General features: G+C 43.8%; 1 protein-coding gene across 2 annotated transcripts in view; it reads right to left on the bottom strand.

Moving 5' to 3' along the window:
* Positions 1 to 15,216, bottom strand: part of CENPM (centromere protein M) — a 433,445-nt gene that overhangs the window by 151,063 nt on the left and 267,166 nt on the right. The gene's annotated exons all lie outside the window — the stretch shown is intronic.

Raw genomic sequence — 15,216 nt, 5'->3', positions numbered from 1 at the left:
TAACAGGCCGAACTGGATGGACAAATGTCTTTTTTCGGCCTTATGTACTATGTTAATCCACTATGATTCCCTTAAGGCTATGATACGAGGGTTATATTGTATGAGAATCAGCAGAAAAAGGGCAGAATATGCTAATACTGAAAAGGAACTGGCTGAGAGGGTTGGGGATCTGGAGGCAGACGTGGCCAGACAGAATGGGGAAAACATCAGATTATTATTAATGGAGGCTAAGTGGAAATATCAGACCTTCCTATATGAAAAAGCGCAACATAAGTCCTTCTTCGCGGGTCAGCAAGCCTTTTTTGAAAAAGGTAAAACAGGCAGAATGCTGGCATCTGTAATTGCTAACCAAAAGATTCAAATTCCAATAAAGCATATTAAACTGCCCTCCGGTGCCTTAACCAACAATCATTTAAATATCAAATCAGCTTTCATAAAACATTTTACCAAACTATATCAGTCGGACCTCGGGGAGGGTGATGGAGCTCTGGCTCTCTATTTAGACAGCATTGTGCTCCCTCACCTCTCCGATCAAGACTGTTCCAGATTAACCACTTCAGCCCCCAGTGCTTAAACACCCTGAAAGACCAGGCCACTTTTTACACTTCTGACCTACACTACTTTCACCGTTTATTGCTCGGTCATGCAACTTACCACCCAAATGAATTTTACCTCCTTTTCTTCTCACTAATAGAGCTTTCATTTGGTGGTATTTCATTGCTGCTGACATTTTTACTTTTTTTGTTATTAATCGAAATTTAACGATTTTTTTGCAAAAAAATGACATTTTTCACTTTCAGTTGTAAAATTTTGCAAAAAAAACGACATCCATATAGAAATTTTGCTCTAAATTTATAGTTCTACATGTCTTTGATAAAAAAAAAATGTTTGGGTAAAAAAAAAATGGTTTGGGTAAAAGTTATAGCGTTTACAAACTATGGTACAAAAATGTGAATTTCCGCTTTTTGAAGCAGCTCTGACTTTCTGAGCACCTGTCATGTTTCCTGAGGTTCTACAATGCCCAGACAGTACAAACACCCCACAAATGACCCCATTTCTGAAAGTACACACCCTAAGGTATTCGCTGATGGGCATAGTGAGTTCATAGAACTTTTTATTTTTTGTCACAAGTTAGCGGAAAATTATGATTTATTTTTTTTTATTTTCTTTTCTTACAAAGTCTCATATTCCACTAACTTGTGACAAAAAATAAAAAGTTCTATGAACTCACTATGCCCATCAGCGAATACCTTGGGGTCTCTTCTTTCCAAAATGGGGTCACTTGTGGGGTAGTTATACTGCCCTGGCATTCTAGGGGCCCAAATGTGTGGTAAGGAGTTTGAAATCAAATTCTGTAAAAAATGACCTGTGAAATCCGAAAGGTGCTCTTTGGAATATGGGCCCCTTTGCCCACCTAGGCTGCAAAAAAGTGTCACACATCTGGTATCTCCGTACTCAGGAGAAGGTGGGGAATGTGTTTTGGGGTGTCATTTTATATATACCCATGCTGAGTGAGAGAAATATCTTGGCAAAAGACAACTTTTCCCATTTTTTTATACAAAGTTGGCATTTGACCAAGATATTTATCTCACCCAGCATGGGTATATGTAAAAAGACACCCTAAAACACATTCCTCAACTTCTCCTGAGTACGGGGATACCAGATGTGTGACACTTTTTTGCAGCCTAGGTTGGCAAAGGGGCCCATATTCCAAAGAGCACCTTTCGGATTTCACTCCTCATTTTTTCCTGAATTTGATTTCAAACTCCTTACCACACATTTGGGCCCCTAGAATACTAGGGCAGTATAACTACCCCACAAGTGACCCCATTTTGGAAAGAAGACACCCCAAGGTATTCCGTGAGGGGCATGGCGAGTTCCTAGAATTTTTTATTTTTTGTCACAAGTTAGTGGAAAATGATGATTTTTTTTTTTTTTTTTTTTTCATACAAAGTCTCATATTCCACAAACTTGTGACAAAAAATAAAAACTTCCATGAACTCACTATGCCCATCAGCGAATACCGTGGGGTCTCTTCTTTCCAAAATGGGGTCACTTGTGGGGTAGTTATACTGCCCTGGCATTCTAGGGGCCCAAATGTGTGGTAAGTAGGTAAATGACCTGTGAAATCCGAAAGGTGCTCTTTGGAATGTGGGCCCCTTTGCCCACCTAGGCTGCAAATAAGTGTCACACATCTGGTATCTCTGTATTCAGGAGAAGTTGAGGAATGTGTTTTGGGGTGTCTTTTTACATATACCCATGCTGGGTGAGATAAATATCTTGGTCAAATGCCAACTTTGTATAAAAAAATGGGAAAAGTTGTCTTTTGCCAAGATATTTCTCTCACCCAGCATGGGTATATGTAAAAAGACACCCCAAAACACATTCCCCAACTTCTCCCGATTACGGAGATACCAGATGTGTGACACTTTTTTGCAGCCTAGGTGGGCAAAGGGGCCCATATTCAAAAGAGCACCTTTCGGATTTCACAGGTCATTTTTTACAGAATTTGATTTCAAACTCCTTACCACACATTTGGGCCCCTAGAATGCCAGGGCAGTATAACTACCCCACAAGTGACCCCATTTTGGAAAGAAGAGACCCCAAGGTATTCGCTGATGGGCATAGTGAGTTCATGGAACTTTTTATTTTTTGTCACAAGTTAGTGGAATATGAGACTTTGTATGAAAAAAAAAAAAAAAAAAAATCAGCATTTTCCACTAACTTGTGACAAAAAATAAAAAATTCTAGGAACTCGCCATGCCCCTCACGGAATACCTTGGGGTGTCTTCTTTCCAAAATGGGGTCACTTGTGGGGTAGTTATACTGCCCTGGCATTTTCCAGGGGCCCTAATGTGTGGTAAGTAGGTAAATGACCTGTGAAATCCTAAAGGTGCTCTTTGGAATATGGGCCCCTTTGCCCACCTAGGCTGCAAAAAAGTGTCACACATGTGGTATCGCCGTATTCAAGAGAAGTTGGGGAATGTGTTTTGGGGTGTCATTTTACATATACCCATGCTGCGTGAGAGAAATATCTTGGCAAAAGACAACTTTTCCAATTTTTTTATACAAAGTTGGCATTTGACCAAGATATTTCTCTCACCCAGCATGGGTATATGTAAAATTACACCCCAAAACACATTCCCCAACTTCTCCTGAGTACGGCGATACCAGATGTGTGACACTTTTTTGCAGCCTAGATGCGCAAAGGTGCCCAAATTCCTTTTAGGAGGGCATTTTTAGACATTTGGATACCAGACTTCTTCTCACGCTTTGGGGCCCCTAGAATGCCAGGGCAGTATAAATACCCCACATGTGACCCCATTTTGGAAAGAAGACACCCCAAGGTATTCAATGAGGGGCATGGCGAGTTCATAGAAATTTTTTTTTTTTGGCACAAGTTAGCGGAAATTGATATTTTTAATTTTTTTCTCACAAAGTCTCCCATTCCGCTAACTTGGGACAAAAATTTCAATCTTTCATGGACTCAATATGCCCCTCACGGAATACCTGGGGGTGTCTTCTTTCCGAAATGGGGTCACATGTGGGGTATTTATACTGCCCTGGCATTCTAGGGGCCCTAAAGCGTGAGAAGAAGTCTGGAATATAAATGTCTAAAAAATTTTACGCATTTGGATTCCGTGAGGGGTATGGTGAGTTCATGTGAGATTTTATTTTTTGACACAAGTTAGTGGAATATGTGACTTTGTAAGAAAAAAAAAAAAAAAATTCCGCTAACTTGGGCCAAAAAAATATCTGAATGGAGCCTTACAGAGGGGTGATCAATGACAGGGGGGTGATCAATGACAGGGGGGTGATCAATGACAGGGGGGTGATCAATGACAGGGGGGTTGATCAATGACAGGGGGGTGATCAGGGAGTCTATATGGGGTGATCACCACAGTCATTGATCACGCCCCTGTAAGGCTTCATTCAGACGTCCGGATGCGTTTTGCGGATCCGATCCATCTATCAGTGGATCCGTAAAAATCATGCGGACGTCTGAATGGAGCTTTACAGGGGGGTAATCAATGACAGGGGGGTAATCAATGACAGGGGGGTGATCAGGGAGTCTATATGGGGTGATCACCACAGTCATTGATCATGCCCCTGTAAGGCTTCATTCAGACGTCCGGATGCGTTTTGCGGATCGGATCCATCTATCAGTGCATCCGTAAAAATCATGCGGACATCTGAATGGAGCTTTACAGGGGGGTGATCAGGGAGTCTATATGGGGTGATCACCACAGTCATTGATCATGCCCCTGTAAGGCTTCATTCAGACGTCCGGATGCGTTTTGCGGATCGGATCCATCTATCAGTGCATCCGTAAAAATCATGCGGACATCTGAATGGAGCTTTACAGGGGGGTGATCAGGGAGTCTATATGGGGTGATCACCACAGTCATTGATCATGCCCCTGTAAGGCTTCATTCAGACGTCCGGATGCGTTTTGCGGATCGGATCCATCTATCAGTGCATCCGTAAAAATCATGCGGACATCTGAATGGAGCTTTACAGGGGGGTGATCAGGGAGTCTATATGGGGTGATCACCACAGTCATTGATCACGCCCCTGTAAGGCTTCATTCAGACGTCCGGATGCGTTTTGCGGATCCGATCCATCTATCAGTGGATCCGTAAAAATCATGCGGACGTCTGAATGGAGCTTTACAGGGGGTTGATCAATGACAGGGGTGTAATCAATGACAGGGGGGGTGATCAGGGAGTCTATATGGGGTGATAACCACAGTCATTGATCACGCCCCTGTAAGGCTTCATTCAGACGTCCGGATGCGTTTTGCGGATCCGATCCATCTATCAGTGGATCCGTAAAAATCATGCGGACATCTGAATGGAGCTTTACAGGGGGGTAATCAATGACAGGGGGGTGATCAATGACAGGGGGGTGATCAGGGAGTCTATATGGGGTGATCAGGGGTGATCAGGGGCTAATAAGGGGTTAATAAGTGACGGGGGGGGGGGTGTAGTGTAGTGTAGTGGTGCTTGGTGGGACTTTACTGAGCTACCTGTGTCCTCTGGTGGTCGATCCAAACAAATGGGACCACCAGAGGACCAGGTAGCAGGTATATTAGACGCTGTTATCAAAACAGCGTCTAATATACCTGTTAGGGGTTAAAAAAAACACATCTCCAGCCTGCCAGCGAACGATCGCCGCTGGCAGGCTGGAGATCAACTCTCTTACCTTCCGTTCCTGTGAGCGCGCGCGCCTGTGTGCGCGCGTTCACAGGAAATCTCGGCCATCGCGAGATGACGCATATATGCGTGACTCTGCGCAGGGCTGCCACCTCCGGAACGCGATCCTGCGTTAGGCGGTCCGGAGGTGGTTAAATTTACCAATTACTCTCGATGAGCTGGAGACTACCGTCGACAGCATAAAGGGCAATACGGCTCCAGGCAGAGACGGCTTGCCCTTTGAATTTTATAGAGCACATCGCAAAGTTATACTGCCCTTCCTTCTTCAAACGCTTAATGACTCTTGGAGGAATGGTCTACTCCACCCTTCCTTGAGGGAGGCCTCCATTTCTCTGATTTCTGAAAAAGGACAAAGATGAGACCGAAATTGGGTCGTATCGCCCAATTTCACTACTCAATACTGACTACAAGATATTAGCCAAATTGCTAGCTAATAGGTTGAGGAGGGTTATTCACTGTCTGGTCCATCCGGATCAGACTGGGTTTATCCCAAAATGAAACATACAATCTAACATTCGTAGAGCCTTCCTTAACATTTACATTGGGGATGGGGAGGGCCGCTCCATCCTGTCCTTGGTTGCTGACAAGGCCTTTGACAGGATGGAGTGGTCCTTTCTGTGGGGAACTATGAACAGAATGAACCTGGGTGGACACTTTATTAAATGGGTGCAACTGCTCTATTGTGGATCTACCGCCAGCGTTAAGATAAACGGGATTGACTCTGAACAGTTACCCCTACAGCGAGGCACTCAGCAGGGCTGCCCTCTTTCACCTCTGATCTTCGCCCTGGCCTTAGAGCCCCTTGCATGCAGAATCCGACAGTCTAATAAGATTATTACTGGCTTTGGAGGGAGAGAAGAGGAAGATAAAATTAGTCTTTATGCGGACGATATCCTGGTCTTTTTGAAACAAGGATGGAAGGCAGTTCCTTCCGTTATGAACATCTTGGAAGAGTATGGCTTATTATCTGGATATAAAGTAAACCGGGACAAATCTGAACTTCTTCCCCTTGTTCGATCACCCCCTGATGGCCTTCTAGGTATTAGGCTACTTGAACCCACTGACACTATTCGATATCTGGGCATTATAATCAGCGCAGACTTGACTAGATACAATCACTTAAACATTACCCCTATGATTAATAAGGTGAGGGAGAAGATCCGTACTTGGCAGAAGCTGCCTCTGTCACAGGCTAAAATAATCACATTAGTTAGGATGGTGATCCTCCACATCGCTCTATACACTCTGACTGCTTGTCCGATATGGATCGACGACTCCGTCTTCGGCCTTCTGGAGAGACTGTTGAATGAGTTAATCTGGGTGAGGGTCAGGGTCAGGATTAAACAAATATCTTTGGCTCTCTGAGCGAGATGGTGGTCTCTCCCTCCCCTTCCTTCAGGGATATTATATTGCAGCTCAGATAATGTGGTGTGTGGGACGGGGGGAGGATTATCAACCTGCCCTGCTAAGTATCTTGTCAAAGGACTTTCAGGGGCCGTATGGGGACATTTTCTCTATTTTGGAGACTGGTCATCCGGGGAAAAACAAAAAAACTGTGTCTAATTAGTGATACGTTAAATAAGGTCTTGAATTAAACTAAAAAGATACTAGGCATAACATATCCCACTCACTTCACTCCACTTTGGCACAAGCTTAATTTAAAAGAATTTATGCTAATCTCAGATTATGAATATTGGAATTCACGCGGTAGCAACTGTTTAACTCACATTTCATCACATGGTAATACAGTTGTGTTCAAAATTATTCAACCCCCAATGCTGTAAAGGGTTTTAGGGAATTTAGTGTACATTTGTAATTGTGTTCAGAATGAAATCATTCAAGGACTTTTTAAAGAACCAAATGCAACTAAAATGACATCAATTGTTTTTGTAATACAGTATTAAATGTTTTTTTTTGTGATTTCTTCATTGACACAATTATTCAACCCCTTAAAGACTACCACTCTTAAGAACAGAGGTTCATTCAAGTGTTTTCGATCAGGTATTGAAAACACCTGTGGATGTCAAGGAGCAGCAATCAAGCATAATAAGCATCAATTAGGCAGATTTAAAAGGACTGTGATACTCAGCTCCTTCTAGACATTTACTGGTGTGTTTACAAACATGGTGAAGTCAAGAGAATGGTCCAGGAAGACAAGAGAAGAGGTGATTTCTCTTCACAGGAAGGGCAATGGCTATAAGAAGATTGCAAAGATGTTAAACATACCAAGAGACACCATAGGAAGCATCATTCGCAAATTCAAGGCAAAGGGCACTGTTGAAACGCTACCTGGTCGTGGCAGAAAGAAGATGCTGACTTCGACTGCTGTGCGCTACCTGCAGCGCATAGTGGAGAAAAGTCCCCGTGTGACTGCTGAGGAACTGAAAAAAGATTTGTCAGATGTGGGTACTGAATTTTCAGCTCAGACAATAAGGCGCACACTGCGTAATAAAGGCCTCTATGCCAGAACTCCCAGGCGCACCCCCGTGCTGTCTCCAAAGAATAAGAAGAGTTGACTGCAGTATGCCAAAAGTCATGTGGACAAACCACAAAAGTTTTGGGATAGTGTTCTGTGGACTGATGAAACAAAATTAGAACTGTTTGGGCCCATGGATCAATGCTATGTTTGGAGGAGGAAGAACAAGGCCTATGAAGAAAAGAACACCTTGCCTACTGTGAAGCATGGTCGGGGGTCAATCATGCTTTGGGGCTGTTTTGCTTCTACAGGTACAGGGAAGCTTCAGCGTGTGCAAGGTACCATGAATTCTCTTCAGTACCAGGAGATATTGGATGAAAATATGATGCAGTCCGTCACAAACCTGAGGCTTGGGAGACGTTGGACCTTTCAACAGGACAATGATCCCTAGCATACCTCCAAGTCCACTAGAGCATGGTTGCAGATTAAAGGCTGGAACATTTTGAAGTGGCCATCGCAGTCACCAGACTTAAATCCGATTGAGAACCTCTGGTGGGACTTAAAGAAAGCAGTTGCAGCGCGCAAGCCTAAGAATGTGACTGAACTGGAGGCTTTTGCCCATGAAGAATGGGCGAAGATACCCGTAGATCGCTGCAAGACACTTGTGTCAAGCTATGCTTCACGTTTAAAAGCTGTTAGAACTGGAAAAGGATGTTGTACTAAGTACTAAGATTGAATGTCACTTGGGGGTTGAATAAAACTGATAATGATGTGAGCACAGAAAAGACATTTGTGGTTATTTCATTATAAATGTTATGTTATATTTGTCTGACTTACAAGTGCCTCTTTGATTTAATTGTAAACAAGATGACTGAAATGATCAAAATCAATGTCAAACTGGCCAAAACACTCAATTTCAGTGGGGGTTGAATAATTTTGAACACAACTGTATTATCCCCTTAGATAATTTAATAAAAGGCACAAAAGTCACTTTTTTTTAGATAGGTATAGATATGCACAAATCTGTCACGCATTTATAAGCACCCAGGATAAATGTCTTTTGACTATTAGGGCAAACTCCTTTTTGGATTACTGTTTTAAATTTAAGGATACACAACTCACACTTTCCCAAATATATCACAGACTCCGGGACTCTCTTGGTGAAATAATAACATATAAAAGCAAGGGAAGCTGGGGAGCTGAACTGGGCGATGGAAACATCCTGGATTGGGATATAGTATACAAAAATATTTAAAAAGTATCGATCTCCCAGAAATATAGACTGTTCCAATTTAAAATTGTACATCGCCTATACTACTCCCCCGCCTTCCTCGCCAAAATATATAAAGAAAAAAAGGGTGAGTGTTGGAAGTGTTTGGCAGAAAATGCCGATCTGAGTCATATACTATGGAAGTGTCCAGAAATAAGCAGTTTCTGGACTCGTATCTATGAGGAACTATGTAGAAGACATAAGGTCCAATTGGACCGCTGCTTTATGCAGGCAATACTGAGTTTCTTTCCCCCTAGTGACTTAACGTCTCACCAGATACGAATTTGCTTGGACGGTTTTATGGCCGCAAAGGCCCTGATAGTCAAATATTGGGGCACTAATAATAGTCCTAGTTTTTCTGAGTGGCTGGCTCTGACGGATACCATTGATGTCTATGGTAAAATAGCAAGAAAATCAAAGCGTAGCTAGAATGGGTTGGATTTCCGCCCCTCAATCCCCGGTTATTTGTAGCATTGGCAATTGAAACAAAAGTGTCAATAAAGGTCTGGTCGGACCTCGCAACAGTGAATTATGGGGGGTGGGTGAGTAATAGGATTAATTGTATTATCTCTGTGTATAATCACTCCTTATTTTTTATCACTCGCAAATTGTATGTTATGAAATTTTATATATTTGTTTAAGAAAACAATAAAGATAATTAAAAAATTAAAAAAACTACGACAAGTTTGTACAGCCAAGCTTCCTGGGAGTTTGTCCAGTTTATTGCCAGTGGTAAATTTGCAGGTTATACTACAGTATATTATAGCTAAAAGCTGTTATAGGTGTTATGACAGGAGTGTGAACGGTATAGAGACATTTGCGAAGGAGATGATGCAGCAAAACATTACAAGATTCTGTAAGCCTCAAATGAAGCATGTTGTGATAAGCAAATGCGTTGCTCCTGTTCAGCTCATCACCCTGTCATCTGTGTGTATGGCTATGTCCAAAGAAAGTTTCCAAAACTGGCACCTCCTCTATAAAATTCCCATCTTTATTTTAATCCATTAAAAGCATGGCAAAGCAGATACAGTCTACTCGTTTCGGACGACTACAGTGTGTCCTTATTCATGACATAGTAAGACAGAGTATAAGCTTAATTTTTTTTTTTTTAAAGAGGAGACACCTCCAAAACAATTCCTCCCACTACCTTGATTGCTGGTAGTGATGAGTAAAGCAAGCTTCAGATCATAGAGCTGAAGTCGCTTTGCTCAAAACTTCATTTGAATACTGTACAGAGATTCGTCCATTCAAATATATGGGCTCCGGCGAGATAAAATAAGTTATCAATTAAGTCTCGTGAGATTACAGTACTTCGGCATCTAATTTTTAACCCTTTCCCGACATGTGACGTGTTATGTCACATGTCGGGTATTTAAAGATAGTGCTTGCCCCTGAGCGGAGGGGGCACCATAGCAACCAGGGGCCTGCTGTTTCATACAGATTGCGGACATTAAACCTCTCAGTTGCCGTGGGGAAAACTGATCATGGCATCTGAGTGCCCTAAATACCAAAAGCGCATGCTTCCAGTGCTGCTTTGGCTCCCCTGTGCGGCGATTGGAGGAACTGGAGCTTATGTGCGGCAGCCCCCATCATAATGAATGACAGGAGGCTGCTGCACTGCGGTTCATATGGAGCCCTTGCCTGTAGTTCTCCACAGTGAACACTTCTTTAACAGTGACCTCCACAGTGTCTGCCCCTTTAACATTGACCACCCCTTGAACAGTGAGCTTCATAGTGGCCGCCCCTTTAACAGTGACCTTCACAGTGAAAGATCAATGAATGAAACTGATCGGTGGTGAATGGAGGGAATTTATGTATTGGCAGAACCTGTGCCGATGTGCATGGTGTAGCCGGTAATGATGCTTGAAGATCGGGGAATGCTGGTGGCCAATTGTTCAAATATACCTTCCTCTAATTTGATTTCATATCATTCCACAACTTGTTCATACGGTCAGTCAGATTTAGATATATTTTTCCATCCTTTGCTTTTCCATCCGTTTACTTCACATATGACCCCTTACTGTACACCATATATATGGTTTCCCTTTATTCCATCTTCCCTCAACACCACTGTACCGCAAATACATAAATTCTCTGTTCACCACCGATCAGTTTCATTCATCAATCTTTCACCATACTTTCTTCCCTTCATCACTTTTTGTTTCCCACCATCATCCGATCAACATACCCTCATCCTCCCCCTATAATCCATCCATCTGTCCCCCCTACCCACACCGCGCACCTTCATCCACCCTCAGTGCATCGCCGAGTCCAGTTATGCCAATCCCGCCCACCAGTTGGACACCCTTCAATCAGCATGTACCTCCTCACCCACTCTCAGCGGACCGCCCAGCCCCATCATCCTAATCTCGCAGAGTGATTACCTCCAATCAGCGTGTTCCTCCACACCTTCTTCACCCCACGGCAGCAAGCGCGCGTTGTGACCATACAGCGAATCTAACGCTCTACGTGCCGGCAAGCAATGGCCGCATCCTCTATTCAGCTGTTCACATCCAGGTACCATTCCTTCTTTACAGGTTTATGTTCTTTGCTGATTTTGGAATCGCTTATTGTTCTCCAGATGGGTGTCCTAGTTTGGGGACTCGTTCATGGTCATACTGCCTATTCAACTTAAATAATAGCATTCATTATTCAAGTTGGGATTTCTATTGTTACATTCATTTAACACACAATTGTTTTTATATAGCACCAGGCAATGGATAATTATATTATAGTGTGATCTGACACTAACACCCCCACCCTTCCTGCCTATTATGCACATATACCCATGAGATCCGCTCTGGGGGGCTGTCTTTTCATTGGTCCACTTGAAGTTTAATTTTATATATGAAGTGTCACAATTTTATTATTTTTATTAATAATTTTATTGTCTTACCAATATTTATATGATTTATATGGTATCACATTTTTATACACACACACACACACACATATATATATATATATATATATATATATATATTATATTCATCTCCTTTAAGACTTGATAAAAGGGTCTGATGTACCCCAAAACGCGTTGTCCTTGAATAAATTTATATTCACTTGACACCTGGTTGTGATCTTGCGCCCTGTGTTGTCCACATGTTTGCTTGACTCCTATGGTCCAGTGTTTCTTCAGCACTAGTGTTCATGTAATGTACCTGGTTCACCAGAGGTGGCAGCAGACTTGGCAGTGCTGTTAGAAGACAGTAAAACATCTCTTTGGATTCTGACCCTCTCTAAGGAAGGGAGCAGACTAGTTTGTTAGAGGTGAGTTCAGCTTACCCCCTTTCCCCTTCTAGGGGAAAAAACTTAGCTTACCCCAGCTAAGCAAAGTAAGCCAGAAGAAAACCTTCAGCTCTGCTGGATATATAACTTTTGGCCACGACTGTATATATATATATATATATATATATATATATATATATTATATTTTTTTATTTATATGTACACATACTTAGGCTCCATTCACACATCTGCAATTCCATTCCGCATTTTGCGGAAAGGAATTGCGGACCCATACATTTCTATGGGGCCGCACGACGTGCGGCCCCTATCGGGAACTACGGACCCGGATCCTGTCCGCAATTACGATCCTGAAAAAATAGAACATGTCCTATTCATCCAAGAATAGGCATAGTCTCTTAGTGCCGGCAATGTGCGGTCCTCAAAAGGCGGAATGCACATTGCCGCTGTCCGTGTTTTGCGGATCCGTGGATCCGCAAAACACACACGGATGTGTGAATGGACCCTTAGACATAAATACATACACATATAGATACATATATACTAGGGCTGCACGATATATCGCAAAAATAATCGAATCGCGATAATCGGCAAATGCGATATGGCGATTCGGCCGACCCAAAAATGCAGCGATTATATATGAAGGGGCCCCTATTGATAAAATGTCCTCTGTCCTATTGATAAAATGGCCAGCCTCTGTACTTACTTTCACGATGAATGCACTGCAGAGAGCGGGAGCGAGCGAGGCGGCCAGCTGGCCGGCGTGTGACTAACGTCACTTAATTCAGGAAGCAGGAGCGTGACTAAGTGGGAGGAGCGTAACAGTGACGTCAGTCACGCGCCGGCCGGCTCGCTCGCTGCCGCTCTCTGCAGTGGGAGTGCATTCATAGTGAAAGTACAGAGGCTGGCCATTTTATGAATAGGAGAGTTATGTGCGCAGTTTAGGACACATGAGGGGACACATAGGGCCATGAGGGGGACCAGCATAAGATGCTCTATCTGTGTCTTATGCTGGCCCCCCTCATGGCCCCATGTGTCATAGCACACATCCCCTATAACAGTGCCATCCACCGGTCCCCCATAAGTGTCCTCCGCAGATCCCCCACAGATCCCCCAGATAACAGCGTCCTCCCCAGATCCCCCACATAACAGCGTCCTCCCCAGATCCCCCACATAACAGCGTCCTCCCCAGATCCCCCACATAACAGCGTCCTCCCCAGATCCCCCACATAACAGCGTCCTCCCCAGATCCCCCACATAACAGCGTCCTCCACAGATCCCCCACATAACAGCGTCCTCAACAGATCCCCCACATAACAGCGTCCTCCCCAGATCCCCCACAACACAGCGTCCTCCACAGATCCCCCACATAACAGCGTCCTCCACAGATCCCCCACATAACAGCGCCATCCACAGATCCCCCACATAACTATGTCATACCCAGCCACGTCAGCGGCTCATATGGGAAAATCCAAGCAAATAGACCTCTAGCACAATTCCCTTAAAATATTGCATCGCACATCGTTATTGCAATTTTTAGGGCCCTAATCGCAATCGCACAAAATTCCCATATCGTGCAGCCCTAATATATACACATAAATATATTAAACACGTGTGTGTTATATATATATAAATAAAGCAAAACAACAGCACTCATTAGATGAAAATAGAAAAAAGATTATTCACTCATGTTGGCGCGATGTGTATATATATATATATATATTTGTGTTAGGTGCTTACGGTAGTACAGAGAAGAGCCCTGGGAAGCAGGGAAAGAAATGCAGTCGGTTGTGGTGTGCCGAAACCGAGGACGAGGTAGGCCTAAGAAAGAAGAGGGCCCACCCAAGGAAAAGACATAAAGAAATGAGTTGTAAATGAGTGGAGTGGTGGGAGGGACAAAGCTCAGACCTCAGACGGTGCAGGAGCCAGGTAAGGGGGGTGCCCTAAATAGGCTGGAGGCGGACCTCAGCCCCTCCCACAAATCCAGGCAAATGCCTTAATACTTGTGTTAGGTGCTTACGGTAGTACAGAGAAGAGCCCTGGGAAGCAGGGAAAGAAATGCAGTCGGTTGTGGTGTGCCGAAACCGAGGACGAGGTAGGCCTAAGAAAGAAGAGGGCAAAAATGGAAATAAACCAGTTTATTTGTAACCAATAAAACATGTAAACAGCTCAACCCGACATGCTTTGGAAAGCCACCCTTAACTCTTGCGCTGGATTGGGAATGTATCGTGCGTAAGCGGACGACTTCCAGCGTCCCAATTTCTTGATAACATGGGCAGGGATGTTGGCACTGGAGGCCGTGGATGCAGCTCCGATGCGAAAGGAGTGCCCCGAGTAGTTGGCCGCGTCAAGGCCCAGTTGGGTGAGAAATGATCTGACATGGATCATGAAGGTGGTCGTGGTGAGCACCGATCCATGAAGTTGAAGTAGCGGTTGAGAGGGTAGGAACCTGTGAAGCTGACTGTATGTGTCCAGCACCCTCACCGGACACCATTTGTTGTGCGTGGGGTAATATGAGATGTTGACAGGTGAACGCTGACTACTCTTGGAGTGAGGTAAGGTCAGGACGTAGTGATCCAGGTGTTTAGATAAGTGGGAGACAAGGAGACAAGATGAGGTTTGGTATGTGGAGGTGGTAGTGAATTCCCCGGGCCTCAGGAACCCGTAGAAGGCCAAGTAAATAGCAGCTTTGATGACCGCGTTGGTATTTGTATCAAAAGGCGTGGCGTCCAGCAGGTCGGATAATGCCTTGAAAACATGACTGTTGATGGGCAGCCTTTGGGCTGGACGTGCGGGTTCCGTCTTCTGAATGCCTCTGAGTATTGTTTTGATTTGGTGGGAGGCCATGAAGCTGGTGTAGTTAGGGTGCAAGATTAGCATATGATGTTGAATGCCAGTAAGATACAGTTTGATGGTGTTGTATGACATTTTTAGTTTGAGGTGGCAAAAAGAAGCAAATCCCAAAACAGACGTCATGATGAAAGGGTGCGTGATGTTGTGTTCTACCAGGAATCTGTTGAATAGCGTGAATGCTCTGTTGTATGCTCTATGTGTATTGACTGATAGTG

The sequence above is a fragment of the Bufo bufo genome, chromosome 9 (assembly GCF_905171765.1).
Source record: "Bufo bufo chromosome 9, aBufBuf1.1, whole genome shotgun sequence".
Classification (NCBI taxonomy): Eukaryota; Metazoa; Chordata; class Amphibia; order Anura; family Bufonidae; genus Bufo; species Bufo bufo.
Note: the sequence above shows the minus strand (reverse complement) of the source record. Positions and strands in the feature narration are given on the sequence as shown.